A 23755-nucleotide genomic window follows, 5' to 3' on the forward strand; every position below is an offset into this window, starting at 1 on the left:
CGCACTGGCAATACCACATTTTCTTTCTTATTTAACGGCTTTGATCAACACGTGCCCATCGCACTGAATATGAATGGCGACCACATGATAAATTCTGGGTATCATGACAACATACTATTCGAAGGAAAAGGCCACCAATCTTTTTCTTTTCACTATCTTATTTATTCCGATAAATTCTATAACCTAAACACACAAATTCTATAACCTACAACAATAACACATGAGAAATTCCGCCCAGTGGGCATGGCTTTACATTGGTGATTCTCTATCTTATGGTCTCGTAATTATTTAACGCTACAGTGCACTTTCTGGATAGGATGGTGGATCTTTTGCTATATCTCACACTTCGACTCTCACACCCATCATCACGAAATTTTCCTCCAGACCGATCGGTACAAAAAGGAACATGCATAACTCACTGCCTCTGAAACTATCTTGTTACTCTCCCATGCCAACCACACATACTGGTGTGTCAGCGATAAGAAACTGTAAGGACACGATGGTCTCCTCCAACTTTCCGCCTCTTACATCCCGACTGCCACTGAGCCATAGGGGGGGATTTAGCATTCACTTCTGCCACCACTACTACCTTGCGCCCTCTCATCGCCGTAGATACCTGCACGAGTTGGTCGAGGTACACTTCTATATTGGTTCCGTACTGAAAGTACATATTCACCACATATATGATGCTCGCAATGGTTTGCAAAATGTAGTTGTAGATAATTATTGCGCTGGAGGTTGGGTATTCTGAGGCTGGATATTCTGAGCGGCCTTCGTTCACTGACGTCGGTGGCACCTACCGCAGTCATGTCGCTGCAGCGTGTTCCCTCCAGGCCAGGCCGCACAGTGTCCGGCCAGCGTCGTGAGCGGAAGATCGGTGGCTGCGCAGCCGCCGCGCTCCCGCCAGCGCCGACCGCGGCATGCGCGCTCCGGCGGAAGGCCCCATTAACGCACTCATTTTCCAATCGGACGGCGGTCGCTTTCATCAGCACTCTTTGTCACCCGCCGTGCTTGCGGCGCACGTTTTCTGTCCGACAGTCGTCGCATCCACTGCATCGGCGGCACCAACCCGACGGTACTTGACTTTCGTCTGTATAAGTAGAAATGCAAATGTTCGTCTCTTCACAATCGTATATCTCCGGAAGTTCTTCACCGGTTGCTATGAAATTTTGACACAATGTTGCATTCGAATACACATGTGTTCTCATAAACCTACGGGAGTGACATATATACTACTGGCCATTAAAATTACTAGATCAAGAAGAAATGCAGATGATAAACGGGTATTCATTGGACAAATATATTATACTAGAACTGACATATGATTACATTTTCACGCAGTTTGGGTGCATAGATCCTGAGAAATCAGTACCCAGAACAACCACCTCTGGCCGTAAAAACGGCCTTGATACGCCTGGGCATTGAGTCAAACAGAGCTTGGATGGCGTGTACAGGTACAGCTACCCATGCAGCTTCAACACGATACCACAGTTCATTAAGAGTGATGACTGGCGTATTGTGACGAGCCAGTTGCTCGGCCACCATTGACCAGACGTTTCCAATTGGTGAGAGACCAGGAGAATGTGCTGGCCAGGGCAGTAGTCGAACATTTTCTGTATCCAGAAAGGGCTGTACAGGACCTGCAACATGCAGTCGTGCATTATCCTGCTGAAATGTAGAGTTTCGCAGGGATCGAACGAAGGGTGGAGCCACGGGTCGTAACACATGTGAAATGAAACGTCCACTGTTCAAAGTGCCGTCAATGCGAACAAGAGGTGACCTAGACGTATAACCAATGGCACCCCATACCAGTACGCCGGGTGATACGCCAGTATGGCGATGACGAATACACGCTTCCAATGTGCGTTCACCACGATGTCGCCAAACACGGATGCGACCATCATGATGCTGTATACAGAACCTGGATTCATCCGAAAAAAATGACGTTTTGCCATTCGTGCACCCAAGTTCGTCGTTGAGTACACCATCGCAGGCGCTCCTATCTGTGATGCAGCGTCAAGGGTAACCGCAACCATGGTCTCCGAGCTGATAGTCCATGCTGCTGCAAACGTCGTCGAACTGTTCGTGAAAATGGTTGTTGTCTTGCGAACGTCCCCATTTGTTGACTCAGGGATCAAGAGGTGGCTGCACGATCCGTTACAGCCATGCAGATAAGATGCCTCTCATCTCGACTGCTGGTGATACGAGGCCGTTGGGATCCAGCACGGTGTTCCGTATTAACCTCCTGAACCCACCGATTCCATTTTCTGCAAACAGTCATTCGAACTCGACCAACGCGAGCAACAATGTCGCGATAGGTTAAACCGCAATCGCGATATGCTACAATCCGACCTTTATCAAAGTCGGAATCGTGATGGTACGCATTTCTCCTCCTTACACGAGGCATCACAACAGCGTTTCACCAGGCAACGCTGGTCAACTGCTGTTTGTGTATGAGAAATCGGTTGGAAACTTTCCTCATGTCAGCACGTTGTAGGTGTCGCCATCGGCTCCAACCTTGTGTGAATGCTCTGAAAAGCTAATCATTTGCATATCACAGCATCTTCTTCCTGTCGGTTAAATTTCGCGACTGTTGCACGTCATCTTCGTGGTGTAGCAATTTTAATGGGCAGTAGTGTAGGTATAGATATAAATAAATGTACATTACTTATATAATAAATTAAAATCTTATGTATAAAAAATATGTATTTAAACAAAGAAAAATCCAGGATAGAATGTAACAACATTATGAAAAGAATAGTTCATACTCACAATATAGCGGAGTTGCTGAGTTGCAGAAAGGCACAACAAAAACACTGACTGTAGCTACAAGAGACTGTGGTCATGTGTGCGCGAGTTACGTGTGCGTGTGTGTGTGTGTGTGTGTGTGTGTGTGTGTGTGTGTGTATTGTGTATTTTTTGACAAAGGCCTCGTTGTCCGAACGCTAACATTCCGACAGTCTTTTTGTTGCGCCTTTCTGCGATTCAACATCTCCGCTATAATCTGAATAGCAACTATCCTTTTCATATTATACAAATAGATATTTATATATCATATGGTGCTCCCGTAGGTGTATAAAAACACGAGCATATTGGAATGTAATGTTGTCTCAAATGTTCAAAGCAATCAAATGGTTCAAATGGCTCTGAGCACTATGGCGCTTAACATCTGAGGTCTCATTCCGCTAGACTTAGAAGTACTTAAACCTAACTAACTAAGGACATCACACATCCATGCCCGAGGTAGGATTCGAACCTGCGACCGTAGTAGCAGGGCGGTTCCGGACTGAAGCGCCTAGAACCGCTCGGCCACAACAGCTGGCTCAAAGCAATCAGTGAAGAACTTTCGTACAGATAAGATTTTGAACAAACGAACATTTAGGCCTACATGCAAAAATTTAAATGCTACTTTGTTTAAAATCTTAAATCTCCGAAAGATCTCCCCGGATTGATTTCAAATTTTGACACATTACGTTCGAATACGCGCATGTCTTTATATGTATCTACTGGAGCGCCACATATAATATACAGGGTGATTCAAAAAGAATACCACAACTTTAAAAATGTGTATTTGATGAAAGAAACATAATATAACCTTCTGTTATACATCATTACAAAGAGTATTTAAAAAGGTTTTTTTTCACTCAAAAACAATTTCAGAGATGTTCAATATGGCCCCCTCCAGACACTCGAGCAATATCAACCCGATACTCCAACTCGTTCCACACTCTCTGTAGCATATCAGGCGTAACAGTTTGGATAGCTGCTGTTATTTCTCGTTTCAAATCATCAATGGTGGCTGGGAGAGGTGGCGGAAACACCATATCCTTAACATACCCCCATAAGAAAAAATCGCAGGGGGTAAGATCAGGGCTTCTTGGAGGCCAGTGATGAAGTGCTCTGTCACGGGCTGCCTGGCGGCCGATCCATCGCCTCGGGTAGTTGACGTTCAGGTAGTTGCGGACAGATAAGTGCCAATGTGGTGGCGCTCCATCCTGCTGAAATATGAATTGTTGTGCTTCTTGTTCGAGCTGAGGGAACAGCCAATTCTCTAACATCTCCACACACTGTAGTCCAGTTACAGTAGCACCTTCGAAGAAAAAGGGACCAAAAACTTTATTGGCTGAAATGGCACAGAAAACGTTCACCTTAGGCGAGTCACGTTCATACTGAGTTGTTTCCCGCGGATTCTCAGTGCCCCATATACAGACATTGTGACGGTTGACTTTCCCATTAGTGTGGAAAGTTGCTTCATCACTAAACACAATCTTTGAAACGAAAGATTCATCTGTTTCCATTTGAGCAAGGATAAAATCACAGAAATCGATTCGTTTAATCTTATCAGCTGCAGACAGTGCTTGAACCAATTTCAGACGGTAAGGTTTCATAACTAACCTTTTTCGTAGGACTCTCCATACAGTTGATTGTGGAATTTGCAGCTCTCTGCTAGCTCTGCGAGTCGATTTTCCTGGGCTGCGAACAAATGCTTGCTGGATGCGTGCTACATTTTCATCACTCGTTCTCGGCCGTCCAGAACTTTTCCCTTTGCACAAACACCCATTCTCTGTAAACTGTTTATACCAACGTTTAATACACCACCTATCAGGACGTTTAACACCATACTTCGTTCGAAATGCACGCTGAACAACTGTCGTCGATTCACTTCTGCCGTACTCAATAACACAAAAAGCTTTCTGCTGAGCGGTCGCCATCTTAGCATCAACTGACGCTGACGCCTAGTCAACAGCGCCTCAAGCGAACAAATGTACAACTAAATGAATCTTTATAGCTCCCTTAATTCGCCGACAGATAGTGCTTAGCTCTGCCTTTTGTCATTGCAGAGTTTTAAATTCCTAAAGTTGTGGTATTCTTTTTGAATCACCCTGTACTGTACAAATATTCATGTGGCAACGGCCTTGCCGCAGTGGCTACACCGCTTCCCGTTAGACCACCGAAGTTAAGCGCTGTCGGGCGTGGTCGGCACTTGGATGGGTGACCATCCAGGCCACCATGCGCTGTTGCCATTTTTCGGGGTGCACTCAGCCTCGTGATGCCAATTGAGGAGCTACTCGACCGAATAGTAGCGGCTTCGGTCAAGAATACCATCATAACGACCGGGAGAGCGGTGTGCTGACCCCACGCCCATCCTATCCGAATCCTCCACTGAGGATGACACGGCGGTCAGATGGTCCCGGTAGGCCACACGTGACCTGAAGACGGATTGTGCTTATAAATATTTATGTAATAATTATACGGGAAATCTACATAAAAACGTAAAAGTTCGTTTGTTCAACATCTTAAATCTCCGAAAGTTCCTCAGCGATTGTTTCGAAATTTTTACACAAAGTTGCATTCGAATATACGCGTGTTTTAATATACCTACATAAATAAATATATAATATACAAATGGGAAAAACTTTTCGAAAAGTTCTTGACCGATTTTCTTCAAATTTTCACACGGTAGTCTGATGAACATTCTGACGAACATTGGCTGTATATTTTTAATGTATAGGGTGATTTTTTCCACCGTGTACAAACTGTAGGGATTGGTCAATGAGAGGATACGGAACGAAAAAAAGGTCTAATAAACCTACGTCCGGAAATGCATGGTTTTCAGGCTAGGGACCATTTATTCAATCATACATTGCTACAGAAACAGCGGTCTTCAAAATGGTTCAAATGGCTCTGGGCACTATGGGACTTAACTTCTGAGGTCATCAGTCCCCTAGAACTTAGAACTACTTAAACCTAACTAACCTAAGGACATCACACACATTCATGCCCGAGGCAGGATTCGAACCTGCGACCGTAGCGGTTTCGCAGTTCCAGACTGTAGCGCCTAGAACTGCTCGGCCACTCCGGCCGGCTTTAGTGGTCTAGTATGCGCTGTATCATGCAGCCATAGTTAAAGTATGCGTGGTTCCCTCCTAGAGGGTGCTACTATCCCTCACACGTGATGCCCTGGCGCTCTCTCCTGCCTCAGTGATTGGTAATGTTGTGTCCGATTCACTTATCCTGCTGACTCACATTTGTAGTGGATGTGATACAGGATTGTACACAATGGTTCCTTATTCGAATTGAGAACTCAGCGACATGGTATTTGTGGTGTCACCGCCAGACACCACACTTGCTAGGTGGTAGCCTTTAAATCGGCCGCGGTCCGTTAGTATACGTCGGACCCGCGTGTCGCCACTATCAGTGATTGCAGACCGAGCGCCGCCACACGGCAGGTCTAGAGAGACTTCCTAGCACTCGCCCCAGTTGTACAGCCGACTTTGCTTGCGATGGTTCACTGACAAATTAAGCTCTCATTTGCCGAGACGATAGTTAGCATAGCCTTCAGGTGCCTCATTTGCTACAACCTAGCAAGGCGCCATTATCATTTGCTATTTATCTTGTGATGCATGTACCGTCAGACCGATGTTCACCAATTATGGATTAAAGTTAAGTATTCCAGAAGCTACGTACCTTTTTTACTTGACTCAACTCCTTTAACTGTTCCAGACCTCACGCCAGCCTGCGTCAGCTTAAACGCGTGCCTTTCGACTACCTCATAGTGGCTTGGCTGTCTTGCCAAGTCACAACAGTATTTACTTACGGAAAGGCAAATGGCAACGGACGGCGGGGAGCGAGGTTGTGTCAGGAGACCTATCCCCGCTGACAACATGCACAGCATTCAGTATTTCCAACAGTGTTTCGCCATTTGTCTGAAACAGCGTCGTTTCAGTGAGCAGAAAATCGTGAAAGACGTAATCGAAATGTTTGAACACCAGACTTGGAGGAAAATGTGGTTAATGCTGTGGAAGGCGACCACCGTGTCATTACCAGGTATTTGGCGCACCATCACAGGGCAAGCAAGATGATCGGGTGGAACATTCTCCATGGCAATTGTTACTTCCATATCACTTACTGCGTGTATTTGGCGTACTAGCGCCAGACTATCCGCAGTCAGTAGCAGGCTGTGGCTAAGCCATGTCTCCGCAATATCCGTTCTTTCAGGAGTGCTAGTTCTGCAAGGTTCGCAGGAGAGCTTCTGTAAAGTTTGGAAGGTAGGAGACGAGATACTAGCAGAAGTAAAGCTGTGAGTACCGGGCGTGAGTCGTGCTTCGGTAGCTCAGATGGTAGTGCACTTGCCCGCGAAAGGCAAAGGTCCCGAGTTCGAGTCTCTGTCGGGCACAGAGCTTTAATCTGCCAGGAAGTTTCAGTAGCAGTTTTGTCACTGTTTTCTTCACCAAGCAACCACGATTCCGGAATTGCTGTCATCCATTCTATTCACAGAAGTGCAATTCCTCTTCCCATTTCGTAGCAAACACGGAAATAACTGCAGCACCACAAGATGATCAGACAGTTAATGTTTACATGCCTTGAGTTCGGCTTGGACTGCATATAATCGTATTGTGACAATGACATACATTGGTACCCCATCAAATATATTCAATGTCCACACCTACACGATCACCCCGACCGGGGTGACCGAGCGGTTCTAGGCGCCACAGTCTGGAACCGCGCGACCGCTACGGTCGCAGGTTCGAATCCTGCATCGGGCAAGGATGTGTGTGATGTCCTTAGGTTGGTTAGGTTTAAGTATTTCAATGAGATTTTCACTCTGCAGCGGAGTGTGAGCTGATATGAAACTTCCTGGCAGATTAAAACTGTGTGCCCGACCGAGACTCGAACTCGGGACCTCTCGAGTTCGAGTCTTGGTCGGGCACACAGTTTTAATCTGCCAGGAAGTTTCGTGGAAGATTGTTCTAACATATTGACGCCAGCAACGCTGTTTGACTGATGCAACCATTAATGCATAGCATAGATCACATAAATGCACTACACTTCAGTGGCTGATGTATATAGCTTCATCATTAGCTCTTAACTCGAACACTGCCTCCCCACACGTGTCCACTACTGCTGCTTCACCTTTTAACATTCTGGCATTAATTAGTGTAAGCTGTGGACTAAACTCGTCAGTCATTTTTCTTTCAATGTAATCGATGATACCACATGAGCAGTCTAATTCCAGCCACGAATAGCATACTTTAGTGCCAATTCGCTGCACATTGTGTTTATCGCCACAACTTTAAACATCGTGTCTGGCACTAGCCCTGGTTTGAACCACTTGCCGTTAAAGTGTCCATACTAGCGAATAGCAATGGCAGCATTCTGCTAGTAGTAACAGCACTCGACTGCAGTATCGATGCTGCTGCTTCTACTGTTGGTGATGGCTTTGTGAGCCACGCAGGTCTGCAACAATAATAATAAGTTAAGTATATACGCACGCACATAAAAATAATGGCAACAACAACAATAATAATAAACAACTACTTACTTACAAATGCAATGTTCTTATTATTCTCCCTGGCTGTTCGGTGCTGCTGGACGCACTTCATCATGGTTACATCTCGGAGTTGGTCCAAATGGCTCTGAGCACTATGGGACTTAAATTCTGAGGTCATCAGTCCCCTAGAACTTAGAACTACTTAAACCTAATGTAAGTAGGCTGTTTAGGTTTTTTTATTGGTAACGCCACCTCTGTATGAAAATCACTGGCTGTGCTGTGTGCAGTCTGTGTCTAGTTTGCATTGTTGTCTGCCATTGTAGTGTTGGGCAGCGGCAGCTGGATGTGAACAGCGCGTAGCGTTGCGCAGTTGGAGGTGAGCCGCCAGCAGTGGTGAATGTGGGGAGAGAGATGGCGGAGTTTTGTAATTTGTCATGAACTGCTATATATATTATGACTATTAAGATAAATACATTGTTTGTTCTCTATTAATATCTTTCATTTGCTAACTATCCCTATCAGTAGTTAGTGCCTTCCGTAGTTTGAATCTTTTATTTAGCTGGCAGTAGTGGCGCTCGCTGTATTGCAGTAGTTCGAGTAATGAAGATTTTTGTGAGGTAAGTGACTTCTGAAAGGTATAGTTTAATGTTAGTCAGGGCCATTCTTTTGTAGGGATTTTGAAAGTCAGATTGCATTGCGCTAAAAATATTGTGTGTCAGGTTAAGGACAGTCGTGTATAATTCTTCAAAGGGGACGTTTCATATGGCGACCCTGCCAGGATACCTCACTGGAATCTTTTGATTTTTTCTTGTAGTTTGTGTAATTAGTGTAGCTTTTGTTTATTGCTAGCGCGTAATTGTAGAGAGGATCTCCTTTGTAGTTGCAGTCTTTCATTGTTGTTGTGGCATGCATGTTAATGTGCACCAAGTATTTCGATGCTGCACTTGCAATTAACGAGATATTATTTTCAGTGCTATGTTAATGTGTTCTCTAATTGTTGCTCTTCAAATTGTGTTTTTCTGTGTTATCGTGTGAAATATTGTGACAATAATGGCGTATGAAAAACGTAATACTAGGCTCCAAAGTAAACTGAGAAATGACAGTGAAGACGAAAGCAGTGTGTTAGCGCCACCGAGTAATGAATTAACTAATGTTCAATGTAGTAATTTGGTAACTGTGCATAGGGAAATGGAGCGGGCTGCAAACAATGGCGTAGAGAGTGAAACAGGTAGTGAACAGGGAAGCATTATCGATCGATCGCTCGGCAACAGCTCGCCTCAGGAATCCGAAACGACAGGACACAATTTTGCAAATACTGTAGATTCAGGTTTTGCGTCCTCACCGTTTTCTCAAATGAGTCAAGACACATTTTCCGCTTGTCAAAATGTGAATGTTGCCAGTGCAAATTCACTGCCGAAAAGCACTGAGGAACATGTTTCAGACACCAGTGCATTGTTATTACAATTAATGCAACAAATGGGCCAAAAGCTTGAAAAGTTAGACACAATGGAACAAAATCAGAGACAAACACAGCAAAAGCTTCGAAAGTTAGAGACAATGGAACAAAATCAGAGACAAACACAGCAAAAGCTTCAAAAGTTAGACACAATGGAACAAAATCTTCAAAAGTTAGACACCACACTTGAACAAACACGTGAAGATTTAACTACTGAGTTACATAAAATCGAAATGTCAAAAAGTCTGTAATGACGTAAAAACACAAATTTGTGAGCATTTTCAACCTATTTTTTCGCGGCATGAAAATGCATTACAGAATCACGAAGCAGCCATAAAAGCACTGCAAACTATTGTTCATGAAAATCATGAGACCTTGCAAGCTAAATTTGACTCAGTTGCATCTACCGATTCGGTTACGCAACTTGCAAAAACTCAGGAAAACTTGAAGGACACAGTAGATTCGATTTCAACACAAATGGACACTCTGAAACTTGGTTCAGAAAAACACACTGAGGAAATGTGTTCACTATCGGAGAAAGTAGCCGAACTTTCGGATCAGGTCACTAACTTATCTTCAAAGGTAGATGATGATCTGAATGACACAAGACCTGTAGCCATCACTGACACAGAAGAGTATGAACAAGTTAAGAAATTCAAACAAAATCAGAATCAAATTAATACGCAATACAAAAGAGAAATCCGGGAAGTACAAGATCAGTTGGCACAAGTAATACAAAAATTTCATATTTCAGAGGACACTCGCGCTCCAACACGGGAAGAGGGACATAGAAGTACGGAACAGCCACAAAATAATAACTCAGGGCACTTCGAAAATTATGAAAGAAATTGGCAAGGCACACCGAATTTTGAGATGGAACCACCGAAACAACGTAACAATGACTGATATGCGACTCGCCGACACGATGATTTTGACTATAAGCTGTCCATTACTACACGTAAATTCAAAACATTTAAGAATTCTGGCAATGACATTCATCCACAAGCTTGGCTCCACCAATTCTCTCATTGTTTTCCTCCCAACTGGTCGTTAGAGCACAGATTAGAATTTATGTGTGGCTATTTAGAGAATGAACCAGCTGAAAGAATGCGATCGGTCATTCACGATTGTCACAGTGAAGGAGATTTTTATCATGCCTTCCTCTCAGCATATTGGTCTCAAGCTACACAAGACCGAGTAAAACATAGCATCATAATGATGAAACATTTCGAACAATCTGAATTTTCCAGTCTTGTGAAATATTTTGAAGACATGTTGCACAAGAATCAGTACCTGTCAAACCCATACAGCCCCTCAGAACTCATCCGCATTTGCTTAATCAAACTGCCTGAACATTTGCGACATATTATTTTAGCAGGACGTTGCAAAGACGACATTGAAGCTTTTCAGGGACTGTTACAAGAATTAGAAATTGACACAGACAGTCGCGGGATGCGAAAACAGGAAAACAATCACTACAGGTCACATCCGTCACAGTTTTGTGACGACAGGAACAATAACTGGACACGACAAGTCTATTCTTACAACGCAAATCGTGACCAAAACAGACACCACCCGTATGACAACCGTTGGCAGAGTAGTAATAGTTACAGGGAAAGATCACCTCTCCGCGGTAATGACTATCACAGAGACAATCAGAGAAACAGGCAATATGGGAACCAAAATAATTATTATCAAGGGAGACAGAATAACTTCAGATGCAACGGTCCAGCGTGCAGTTACGATTCAGGGAGAAATTCTCCACCACGTGACCGACAAGAAAGGAACTATGGAATCTACCGACATGACGACAGACGATATGATCATAACGACAGACCTGAATTGCATCAGAACTGGCGGGATTCAAACAGAGCAGCGCCCTCTCGACAAAGTGAATTTGTAGAAGTTAGGTCTCCAAACCCCAATAGCGACGCGCGCCAACAAAGACACAATAGGCAATGACTCATACCGCTGGCAGCCACAAAACGTACTGATGAAACTGACGACGCAGCTGCCGTAGCTAGTAATTACGTAAAAATGGAAGACATTAGGGACATCTTACTCCAGGAACACGACATAAAACATAACAACATTGCATATCCTGTGATTCACATTACAGTAAATGACGTAAAATTTACGGCAGTACTTGACTCTGGCAGTCCCATTTCAGTAATTAGTGAAACAGCCTTTAGCAAATGCAACAAATCGAACGATTGTCCCACACTTCCGTTACGTAAGATTAAATTACAAGGTGCAATCTTTGGAGAAAGTGTAGATGTACGCCAACAAACCAACTTAGAATTCTTTTGTCAAAGCCACAGCTTCTCTATGAGCTTTCTTATTGTTCCATTATTGTCGACGGAAATTATATTGGGAGTAGACTTTTTGAATGAATACAAAGCAATCTTAAACTTTCACGATGCTGAAATAAGTATAGAGAAGGAAGGTAAGTCAATAGCTTTGAAATTTGAAGATTGGCTCTCAAACCATGACGAAGAAATTAATCGGCTTTACCTGCTGTTGGACAACAGTTCGGAATTTTCTAGGGAACTAGACACTAACAATCACTCTGCAAGTACTGACAGGGATGATATCGACGGCATATTTGAAATTAATGACTTAATTCAGAATAAAATTCAAACAATTGAGAATTGTAATGACACTGATAGGCAGGACCTTTTTGAGATTTTACAAGCACATTCCACAGTTTTAATTCATAAAACAGGAACAATCAAGGGATTTCAATACCAATTTCGTGTTCGTGAGCATACTAAATTTTGTGTTAGACCATATGTAATTCCAGCACATTATAGGGACCGTGTTAGAACAGAAATACAATCTATGCTTGACGAGGGCATTATTGAGCCTGCAGTAAGCTCATACAACAATCCATTACATGTTGTTGAGAAAAAAATGGAGCGATCAGGCTTGTCTTAGATTCGAGACAAATCAATACTATCATTATTCCTGAAACAGACAAGCCGCAAACGTTGGAAGAACTTCTTCAAAATTTTAATGGTGTAAAAGTGTTGTCTTCCATTGATCTCAGATCCAGCTTTTATCACATCGAACTTCATCCAGAATGTAGAAAATACACAGCTTTCCTTTGTTTCGGCGTTTGTTATCAGTTTCGGAAACTTCCTTTTGGTTTGAACATTTCTTCAGCAGCATTCATTCGCAGGCTAAATTACATACTACCTGAGTTCTTAAAACGTCACATCACCTTATATGTGGACGACATTCTAATAGCAGAAGCTTCATGGGAACAACATAATCGCATCCTCAACAGTTTGTTACGTATTTTTGCAGAATCTGGAATTACAGTTAACTTGGAAAAGTCTGAATTCGGTAGGTCAAAGGTGAGGTTTTTGGGACATATTATTTCTTCTGAAGGCATTCAGCCGGATCCTGAAAAGTTAGAAGCAATCAGAGCCATTCCAGTTCCATCCACAAAAAGACAAGTCCGCAGTTTTCTAGGTCTCGTAAATTTTTACCGTCGTTTTCTGAATATGCAAATTCTTGTTACACCAAAACTTTGTTCTCTCACTGGAAAAAATACTATTTGGAACTGGGACGAACAAGCACAGTTGGAATTCAATTCTTTGAAAGAATCGCTACTTAACGCCCCAATACTAGCTCATCCAGATCTGTCACAAGATTTCTGCCTTAGCACGGATTCTTCTAAAGTCGGTCTTGGTGCCCATTTATTTCAAGAAGCCACAGAAAATGACACTACTGTTCAGAAAACCATTGCTTTTGCTAGCCGAGTGCTAACAAAATCTGAAAAAAATTATTCCGTTGCTGAATTAGAAGCTTTAGCTATCGTTTGGGCATTTAACAAATTCCGTTTCTTTCTTTCTGGTAAGCACGTAAAAGTATACAGTGATCATCGTGCATTACAATTTCTTATGTCTTCAAAATTAAATCATGACAGGTTAAAACGTTGGGCATTGTTTCTGCAAGAATTCCGCTTCACAATAGTCTACATTCCCGGCAAGGAGAACATTGTTGCGGACGCACTGTCACGCGCACCGACTGGGCTTCAGAAAAGTAACACAGAAGGCAACCTCGAGAAAAATTTCAGTATTCTTTACATTCAGAAAGTCGCCTTTGAAAACTTCATCACCACATCCTTAAAGGACATTGCTCATGAACAAGATAAAGATCCGATTTGGAAAGACATCAAGAGCAAATGGTATGAAAAGACACACACACAGATTCGGCATTATTACCTGGTTAGAAACAACATACTCTTCAAACGCTGCACTGTTGATGACAAGCTATGGGTACTTTGCATTCCAGACGATTTTGTTAATAAGCTCATTTGGTACATTCATTTCAGCTACGCACATTTTGGTCCACGAAAATATTATCATATTCTTCGAACGACTTGTTATTTTACCAATATGGAAAAGAGAATTCGAAGAGTCTTGTCTATTTGTAAACTTAATCAAAAGGCGAAACCATCTACTGCCTCACATCGTGCTCCGTTGTTTCCTATTATTCCTTCCAAATTAAAAGAATTTGCTGCTGTTGATCTCTTGGGATCGCTTGTCAGAACATCTAATGGATTTTCGTACGTTCTAGTCGCTGTTGAACTTACTTCAAAATTTGTTTCTTTCACACCGTTACGTAAAGCCACTGGACGGTCTGTATCCAACGCCTTTGTTAAAAATTTCTTACGTGAAGTTGGACACGTTAGTAAAGTCATTTCAGATAACGGACCGCAATTCAGATCTGCTGTTTGGTCACGCATGCTTCGCAACCATAAAATCAAACCTGTTTTTATTTCATTGTACTCACCACATTGTAACCCCTCCGAACGGATTATGAAAGAAATCAATAAGCTTTGCAGACTTTATTGTCACAGAAAGCATCAGCATTGGGACAGATATTTACACTTATTTCAAAACGTGCTGAATGAAATGCCTCATGATTCCACTGCTTTACCACCTACTCCTGTACTAAAGAATGAAGAACCACCGAACAGAATCAGAGAGCTTGTACCTTTCCCGAATACACGTAAACTTCGACACAAAGACATAATTGATTTGGCTCTTAAAAATATAAAATCTGCAGCAGACAAAAGGAGAAAACTACACGGTAAAGCAAATGCAAAGAAATTGTATATTGGTCAGGAAGTTCTCATTAAAGCTCATTCATTGTCACAGAAGAAGAAACACTTGAGTCACAAATTCTTTCTAGTTTACAATGGACCTTACAGAATCCGACGTATACCACATGATAATTGTGTTGAAGTTGAAACTCTGCGTACTAGGAAGAGTAAAGGTTTACACCATATTTCACATGTAAAACCGTTTATTGAAAGATAATCTGTTAACATACAACAATGTTTGAAGTTAAATATCCAGTCAAGAACCAAGAGAACTTATTTAAACAGAAATTACGAATGCATTGTTATTGTGAACAGACAACACAGTGTTATTGTGTGTGTACATTCTTGCTTGTTTGTTGCACGTTTACGTAATGACTATAAGGCTCACATACTTAGAACATTTACCAGTACTGCTAATGAGATTTTAATGCAACATTTTGGTTTACTTGAAAATACATTCTGGATTTAAAGTACTTTCTGTGGAATTAATGATGACTTAGCATTTGGTTTCTTTGACAGCTACACGATTATATCACGACGCTACTAATGAATGACAATTTACAATGTTGTTTTTGTGGTGTATCTGTTTTATATCCTCACAGTTTTTCTGAATTCTTCTGGAAAGCAAAACATGTTTTAGTAGTAAGCTACAATGTGAGAGCCTTTTTCGTAGCACAACAATACTTTACAGTATAGTACTTTCTTGATCACAGTAATGTACGTAATAACTACGATATCTATACACAAAGCATTTCACTTTCGTTTATGATGGGGTAAGTACATTGACTTCTGCAGAACTTAGCTTTCGGAGGAGGATAATTACGACACTTCCACAGAATTATCTTACAGCAAGACGCAAATTTAGCGCTACAGGACACGCATTTGAGTCATTAATTTTGTACTTAAAACATTTATTTTTAAAGATATTTGAAGTACAATGATATGAAGATTTTCCGTGATACATTTCATTCCTTTGCTGTAATCTGTAGCACCTGAGGGTATAATTACATTGGTCCTCAGGGGGGTACATGCCTACTTTGTGTACCATGTGTTTGGCAAGCACAAGGAGCCCTAGCTAATATGGTATTTGCTTATACAACTTTACACATCGGTACCATATTTCTCTAACACATAAATTACACAGCTATCTGATTATTTGACAGAGAAACAAACATTTTTATTCTACATCAGTGACAGATGTTTACGTAATTACATCGTTGTATAACTTCACACTTACGAAATTGTATTTTGTCTGTACTTTGTAAACTGTTCATATTTTTTCGGAACCATTGTGATACTATGAGAGCTTTGAATGATGTATTTGGTATGGGATCATGAGTTTTAAAGTACGTTTGAGGCAGATGACACTATTGAAATGAGCAGAGAATTTTCTTTAGGTTTTGAAATTATTGGAGGAAGCTACGACGATTTTGAGAGTTGACTAAGATGTTATGATATTATTACGACGACGATGTGTATTATACAGTTGAGGTATGTTTATGATTAATAAGATGATGATACCATATATGAGGAGTTTGGTTATGCTACGTATTTCTTATGATGAAATACTGAAGAAGTGTCGACGAATAAGGTAAGGAATAATGAGTAGTGATTAGGGACTCTGATTTGTGAAAAAGGTTGTTGGAAACCATGAATCGTACTTTAAGAGTTATGAAATGTGTGTATATGCGTGAATGTATCACAATGCTGGCGAAAATTTTTTGGACACTGTTATATTTATAGGATTTTGTTTCTACACATTTGTAACGCAAATTTTCGACCTGTGAAATTTTTACATGAGACTGTCACTGTAGCGAAAACTGCTGTCCTAAATATTTCGGTAATAAAGGTAAGTGACCATGACGTAATTCGTTGTGAGCAGCCAGGTGTACCAGCCGCCTTGAGAAAAAGCAATTAGGTGGTAGAAAAAAAAAAAAGGGGGAGGCCATTATCCTCGCTATCGACATTCCTTTGTAGAAAGCATCGTAAATACGACATCTTCAAACTTGAAAACATGATTACACTGTAGAGTTCTTAATTTATGATATTTACTAAATTGCCTAATGAAATGATGAGAAATATTTTTATGTCTATACACCTGATTATGACTACTGTCTCTCTAGTTGAGAGATTTTTCTACTAACTTATGAAATGCCTAATGACTACTGAGTGATGTTCTTATGCTTTACTTTGTACATAGTTGCTTATTTCATTTGATATCTAGTTTCTAGCTGCACTGCAGCATTGGTTAAAATAAAATTTTATAGATGTACTAATATAAATATTTTCTGTCTACAGATCGAGTAAATAACAATTTTTTCAAAAAAATGAGGGAGCACAAAATGACATTTACCTTCACAGGAACTGCATTCATAATTTTCTTTTCAAGTACTTGGTAACTTTTTTGATAGAATAACTTCTTGTGGTGCACCACTTTAATTACATAGACATTAAGATGTGAATATACATTTCCCTTGTCTGCATTGTTGTCTTTAGTGTACTATTTTTTCTGCTTGAGCTATGTCATGTTTAGATATATGTTTTTTTAATTTGCTGCTGCTGTTTGCCAGGCATAATGTTACTGAATTTGACTTTGTATTACGCTGTTAAGCCAGTTTACTACGCATATATTTTTCTTGTTTGCTGCACAGTGCCTTACATTAGTTGTAATGTTGCAATTGCTTTGCCTATTTAAATTTTTTGTCATTGATGTTTGTGTTAATTGTTTTGTGCTGCTGCATTGCCTCGTCCCTTAGTTTAGCATCTGAGCTCAGTAGATTTAAGTTAGCTTAAGAGGGGGTAGCCTATAAGAGAATGAGTTTCGATGAATTTGAAGAAATGCACTGAGAGGCTATACGAGAAAAGTACAGAAAGCAGGTATAGATAGGACTTTTGGAAATAATGAAGAATGAAGGGAGATCTCCGAGAAGTAAAGAAAGTTTTGTTTGCAAAATACTGCAGTAAAACAAACCCTGTCCTTTCCTTGTATTATTCCGCTATATATTTGTGTACCCTTGGGTATTTATGTTTTTCCTGTATTTATATGTTTATCTGATAAGACTTATATTGTAGAATTTTTCTAATACTAAGCTACAGTCACTATGATGAGGAATACTGTTATCCTCAAATATAATTTGCATTAATAATATGTTATTTACCTTGTAAATATGCTTAGACATTATTTATTCTGTTTTGTTTTAATGCTCATGTGTAAAGTTGATGTTCCAAAAGTTATTCTGATATTTTATGTATCTACTTATCTCATAATTCCTGTAACATTGATGTATATGTCTATTTCTTTTCTTTTGTAAAGCCTGTTTTACTACAAATGTTATCTGTATTGTTATGTTCTTTAATGATGTATTCTGTACCTTTGTTATTGTATTCTCATGTTATAAAATTGTAATTGACACCAGTTTATCAAACTAAGTAACTTGTAAGCATTCATTTCACTGCACACATTTCTGTTGGTCATAGTATATGGACAATATGTGAGAAGTAGGGACTGATAGTGTTTGCACGTGTGTTAATGATTCAGCAAGGGACTGGATAACAGCATTGCTGGTTCTAAGGACAATTCCAGAAAATTTTGTGAGTGCACAAGTTGTGGTTTATGGACTTGCTATATTCTCTGCAAGACTCTTCGATGGTGATTGTGCACCTGCACATTTGCAACAGATGGCTGCTGGCCGTCTCTACAAGGACTACAGTGGGTCTACACCTTTGCTGACTCACCAGTACCATTATTTCTACAAGGACTGCAGTGGGTCTGCGCTTCTGGTGGCCCACCAATACCATAATCTCTACCAGGACTACAATGGGTCTGCTCTGTGATGACCTACCTACCAATATTCTTCAAAACGTCGAATGACTCTGCTGTGGGTTTGCTCTGTTGTAGCCCATTACCTGTCTGCATGTCAAGAGTCAGCACTGTCTTTTCGTTGGAAGCACAACACTACTTCTTCAAGACTGCATGGAAATCCACTACTTCCGTGTGCATTTTCTTCTACTGCTCAGACTTTGAGAAAAACACTGCTATTTTACTGTGATGAACGATCAGGTCTTTATGGACTGTGACAAAATTTTAGCTTTTGACCAACATTGTATCAATAAGTGTGTGCATTTGATTTCTTTGTTATTGTAATTATGAAAAATTTTTCAAATCTATATTGGCCACTGCCCAAACCAATTTGTAAAATTTTTTGTGGGGAGCATGGGGGCTATGTAAGTAGGCTGTTTAGGTTTTCTTATTGGTAACGCCACCTCTGTATGAAAATCACTGGCTGTGCTGTGTGCAGTCTGTGTCTAGTTTGCACTGTTGTCTGCCATTGTAGTGTTGGGCAGCGGCAGCTGGATGTGAACAGCGCGTAGCGTTGCGCAGTTGGAGGTGAGCCGCCAGCAGTGGTGGATGTGGGGAGAGAGATGGCGGAGTTTTGTAATTTGTCATGAACTGCTATATATATTATGACTATTAAGGTAAATACATTGTTTTTTCTCTATTAATATCTTTCATTTGCTAACTATCCCTATCAGTAGTTAGTGCCTTCCGTAGTTTGAATCTTTTATTTAGCTGGCAGTAGTGGAGCTCGCTGTATTGCAGTAGTTCGAGTAATGAAGATTTTTGTGAGGTAAGTGATTTCTGAAAGGTATAGTTTAATGTTAGTCAGGGCCATTCTTTTGTAGGGATTTTGAAAGTCAGATTGCGTTGCGCTAAAAATATTGTGTGTCAGGTTAAGGACAGTCGTGTATAATTCTTCAAAGGGGACATTTCACTAAATAACCTAAGGACATCACACACACCCATGCCCGAGGCAGGATTCGAACCTGTGACCGTAGCGGTCGCGCGGTTCCAGACTGTAGCGCCTAGAACCGCTCGGCCAGATCGGCCGGCCATCTCGAAGTACTGGATGCATGTGGCGCTGGTGCGGCCCACCCAGCCAATAGTTTGAACTGCTACTTCACGATGAGTCCCACAGCTGGAGAACCTATTGGGCGAAAGACGCAGATAGCCAAATGCTGCTGGACCCCTCAAAACACTAGGTGTGGGGCATAGAGGGAGGGAGTGACAGAGAGCGTCCAGGCAGAGACGGAGCACAATTACGTAAGAGACCAATTAGGGACCAGTTAATTAAGTTGCAGCCTTCTGGGGGATCTACATCTACATGGACACTCTGCAAATCACATTTAAGTGCCTGGCAGAGGTTTCATCGAATCACCTTCACAATTCTCTATTATTCCAATCTCGTACAGCGCGCGGAAAGGATGAACACCTGTATCTTTCCATACGAGATCTGATTTCCCTTCTTTTATCTTCGAAGGAGAATGTTGGTGATTGGAATTTCGTGAGAAGATTCTGTCGCATCGAAAAACGCCTTTCTTTTAATGATGTCCAGCCCAAATCCTGCATCATTTCTGTGACACTCTCTCCCATATTTCGCGATAGTACAAATCGTGCTGCCTTTCTTTGAACTTTTTCGATGTACTCCGTCAGTCCTATCTGGTAAGGATCCCACACCGCGCAGCAGTATTCTAAAAGAGGACGGACAAGCGTAGTGTAGGCAGTCTCCTTAGTAGGTCTGTTACATTTTCTAAGTGTCCTGCCAATAAAACGCAGCCTTTGGTTAGCCCTCCCCACAACATTTTCTATGTGTTCCTTCCAATTTAAGTTGTTCGTTACTGTAATACCTAGGTATTTAGTTGAATTTACGGCTTTTCGATTAGACTGATTTATCGTGTAACCGAAGTTTAACGAGTTCCTTTTAGCACTCATATGGATGACCTCACACTTTTCGTTATTTAGGATCAACTGCCACTTTTCACACCATTCAGATATCTATTCTAAATCGTTTTGAAGTTTGTTTTGGTCTTCTGATGACTTTATTAGTCGATAAACGACAGCGTCATCTGCAAACAACCGAAGACGGCTGCTCACATTGTGTCCAAAATCGTTTATAAAGATAAGGAACAGCAAAGGGCCAATAACACTACCTTGGGGAACGCCAGAAATCACTTCTGTTTTACTCGATGACTTTCCGTCAATTACTACGCACTGTGACCTCTCTGACAGGAAATCACAAATCCAGTCACATAACTGAGACGATATCAGAGGTCAAAATCATAAATTAGATACAAACGCACCAGCTCTCTCCCTGTCATATTACTTGGATATTCCAGTATTTATTCAGAGATGAAGATGCTCACTCAGGGCAGACTAGCTTGTAGCGTTGAGTGGCGCGTGAAACCAATTTCCGGACTGACGATCTCAACAACAACAACGTAATTTATGAACAGGGAGCCAAGCTTCTATGAAAATCAGTACTCACAAATAAGTCTGTCTGGTGCAACTAGGACGAATATCCCTGAACCTGAGGCAGAATACAGGGGTAGATTTTACAAAATCGTGATATGTGATAGTCGCTGTAAGTCAACATGCAGAAAACATTAAAGTCGAGTAATTTTTGAGAACACATCTCGCATAGAAACGACAGTCTGGCTAAAAGTACTTTAAAAATGGACGCAAACAGTCTCGGCCGCAAAAAAAAACATTTATTTCGATGGCTCAGATAGCAGCTTATGTTCGTGAAGTTCAACACACACTCCATTTACTGCCACCGCCTGCCATCACGTATGAGTGTCTGAGGGTGGTCAAAAACTGACTGGTTACCACCGAAATAAATATTTTTGCGGTCAGGATTGTTTATGTCCATTTTTGAAGAATTAAACGCGAGATCACTGCAGCAGAGCCACTGCATAACTTATTCATTCGTATCTGCATACCATCTATGGTTAACGCATTAATTATTTACGTGCAACAATAGCGGTGCTTACCGACACTGAGATTCTATGCCCATGCAGTCGGTAAAGCATTGAGTAATGACTTGATCGGTTACGTCAGAATGTGACACAAGTGACTAACAAGACAAAGGTTTAAGTGAAGTATTTTAGTATCTGTAGAAGGTAACAGCGAACGCTTGTAGGGGACAGGAGCAGTAATTATATTAACGACAGCAGCGGAAATAACAGTACTCGTGTCCTCCGTATCCATTGTGACGTAAGGTATGGGTCAGAAGAACGGAGTAATTGCAGTGTCATCAAATTATAACCTTCCCGCAGTAAAACGAGACAGAGCTGGAAATAGCTGCAAGTGACTGAAGTAGAGTTCTAACACAGGGTGCAGCAGAAATAACTCTCTCATTCTGAAGCGTAATGAATGTGAAGCGAACTAAGGAACATGATCAGCTTTTATTGTACAAAGGCATTTGTGGAGCAACAGTTTTCAGTTACTTCTACAGAGAAAGAGACAACCGATGTTTATCCGTAGCGGCTGAAGCCGATCGCGGTAGTTACCCGTGTCTTCGTGGATCTCTGAGCCATTAAAGAAGGTTCAAATGGCTCTGAGCACTATGAGACTCAACTTCTGACGTCATTAGTCCCCTAGAACTTAGAACTACTTAAACCTAACTAACCTAAGGACATCACACACATCCATGCCGGAGGCACGATTCGAACCTGCGACCGTAGCGGTCGCGCGGTTCCAGACTGTAGCGCCTAGAACCGCTCGGCCATTGCGGCCGGCACATTAAAGAAGATACGGCGTTAAATTTTAACATCCCATCAATAAATGGGTCTTTAGAAACATGAAAAATTCGTCTCATATTGCTTCCTTTAATTATCAGTCATTGAAAAATAAAAATAGCTAAAGAACAAAGCGCCTTTAAAAAACAATTAAGACCATACTCACTTCTCTTCGGTGAGAAGAGGGAAACTCAATTTTGTTTAAATGGACATACCAAGCTCTAACGAAATTTTTGTCTTGTATGAGGAAAAGCCTTCCCCATGAACCATGGACCTTACCATTGGTGGGGAGGCTTGCGTGCCTCAGCGATACAGATGGCCGTACCGTAGGTGCAACCACAACGGAGGGATACCTGTTGAGAGGCCAGACAAACGTGTGGTTCCTGAAGAGGGGCAGCAGCCTTTTCAGTAGTTGCAGGGGCAACAGTCTGGATGATTGACTGACCTGGCCTTGCAACATTAACCAAAACGGCCTTGCTGTGCTGGTACTGCGAACGGCTGAAAGCAGGGGGAAACTACGGCCGTAATTTTTGCCGAGGGCATGCAGCTTTACTGTATGGTTAAATGATGATGGCATCCTCTTGGGTAAAATATTCCGGAGGTAAAATAGTCCCCCATTTCGGATCTCTGGGCGAGGACTACTCAAGAGGACGTCGTTATCAGGAAAAAGAAAACTGGCGTTCTACGGATTGGAGCGTGGAACGTCAGATACCTTAACCGGGCGGGTAGATTAGAAAATTTAAAAAGGGAAGTGGATAGGTTAAAGTTAGATATAGTGGGAATTAGCGAAGTTCGGTGGCAGAAAGAACAAGACTTTTCGTCAGGTGAATACAGGGTTATAAACACAAAATCAAATAGGGGTAATGCAGGAGTATGATTAATATTGAATAAAAAAATAGGTTTGCGGGTAAGCTACTACAAACAGCATAGTGAATGCATTATTGTGGCCAAGATAGACACGAAGCCCACGCCTACTACAGTAGTAGAAGTTTATATGCCAACTAGCTCTGCAGATGATGAAGAAATTGAAGAAATGTATGATGAGATAAAAGAAAATATTCCGGTAGTGAAGGGAGACGAAAATTCAATAGTCATGGGTGACTGGAATTCGAGAGTAGGAAAAGGGAGAGAAGGAAACATAGTAGGTGAATATGGATTGGGGCTAAGAAATGAAAGAGGAAGTCGCCTGGTAGAGTTTTGCACAGAGCATAACTTAACCATAGCTAACACTTGGTTCAAGAATCATGAAAGAAGGTTGTATACATGGAAGAAGCCTGGCGATACTGACAGGTTTCAGATAGATTATATAATGGTAAGATAGAGATTTAGGAACCAG

At 41.5% G+C, this 23755-nt stretch overlaps 1 pseudogene; it reads left to right on the top strand.

The window, feature by feature from the left end:
- Window positions 1-4906: 4906 nt before the first annotated feature.
- On the top strand, window positions 4907-5024 carry LOC126413669 (5S ribosomal RNA; annotated as a pseudogene).
- Window positions 5025-23755: the final 18731 nt, after the last annotated feature.

The sequence above is a fragment of the Schistocerca serialis genome, chromosome 7 (assembly GCF_023864345.2).
Source record: "Schistocerca serialis cubense isolate TAMUIC-IGC-003099 chromosome 7, iqSchSeri2.2, whole genome shotgun sequence".
NCBI lineage: Eukaryota > Metazoa > Arthropoda > Insecta > Orthoptera > Acrididae > Schistocerca > Schistocerca serialis.